The sequence below is a fragment of the Pyxicephalus adspersus genome, unplaced genomic scaffold, assembly GCF_032062135.1.
Source record: "Pyxicephalus adspersus unplaced genomic scaffold, UCB_Pads_2.0 Sca388, whole genome shotgun sequence".
NCBI lineage: Eukaryota > Metazoa > Chordata > Amphibia > Anura > Pyxicephalidae > Pyxicephalus > Pyxicephalus adspersus.
Genome location: NW_027317395.1, coordinates 4,756 through 6,309, shown reverse-complemented (window position 1 = coordinate 6,309; position 1,554 = coordinate 4,756).

Sequence of the window (1,554 nt, the reverse complement as noted above, 5' to 3'; positions counted from 1 at the left end):
CCCGAAGTGTTCATAGTTTAAACTGTACCCATACTTTTTCATAGCGAGGCTAGATTTCTAAGATTTGGTGTTTGCATAGTATTAACCACCCTACATGGGCAGGACGTGCTTGGGTCTTCTCATAGCTTCTATAGATACCAAGATAGTTACCGCGCCCATACCCTAGATACTTTTCAGAGGCTCTGGCAGCAGGATGATTTGATAAATGCATATGGTTTGGCCTGCTATTTAGCAAATCAGGGAATTACTTATATAGCATCAGTATGGCCTTATAGAAATGGCATGGCTGCTTTTAAATATATAAAGATATAAAGAAAGCTTTATGCACAGCTGATGAATCTGCTTGAAAATGAGGGTTATGAAAATTAAAGAAAGATCAGACAAAGCCACATGCACAACTCTTTTTATTTTACCATGAATTGGTTGGGACAAAAAATGCAGCCTGCAGTCTACATAGCTGAGTAGAATATATTATTTTTTCCAACACATAGACTTTCAAGAAATATGAATATGCACTTTATTTGGTAATACCTGGCCCTTCCTTATAACATTTAACCTAATATCTTAGGCACAAAAATAGTAATAGTTCCTATTACCATGATAATGAATTTCAAAAGCTTCTTGTTCTCGAACAATATAAGTAGTTCTCTTGATTTTTTTTTTAACAAATAGAAATGACACTTGCTTTTGGTACTACAGTATACCTATACTGAACATTTGTGGCAAAAATATGCCTTTAAATGATACCTGTACTTTAAAGCACAGTTATTTAATTTCCCTTCCTTATCAAACCTAAAATTATTGACCCTCCACACAGCTGAACCTGCCTATTGTTTCCCCCATGTTTTTAATTATATCCAGTGAACCTGTGTTGTGAAGCCCCAAAAAATTCATTGAAATTGATAATTGCACACTAATCATTACATGCATATAAAAATTCATATTTTAACTAGACAGTAAAAGCACTTTTTAAGAAAACAAAACTGATAAACTATGGTAACCTTTTTATAGCAGGTAAATATTTTATGGATTGCAATTACAGATGGAAATGTTATATTGTGTAGAGAGGCTCATTACTATCCCTTTTTTATGTTATTCATTAGAATTGTGAATTTACAGTGCTTGTAGGTGTGTTTTTGCCTAATATTTGTATCTATAAGCAACCTGCAGTAAACAAGTCAACAACATGGGCTTTGAAATCTTGGCTTTCATTCAGCATCTTGGCAGCCTGCCATCTCTCTAACATCAACAAACAAAATGTGTTTCTATGCATAAAGAAACTGACCTTTACACTCCATTTTGGTCTTCGAGAATGAATATATTCACATTACAAGCAGCTAGAGAAGCCAGTTTTCTAAAAGAAAGCTCCCTATTGCTTGTTAAGAAAACGTTCATAGTTCCATATATCTATAATCTGGATACAATGGCCCTAGAATCATCTAGATTTTTACAATTTTTGAAATTTAACTTGATGATCCAGTTTATAGTAATCAAGAAGACTTTTTTACTTTACGTTTACATAATCATGTCTCTAAATAAATAGTTTCAAAAGCT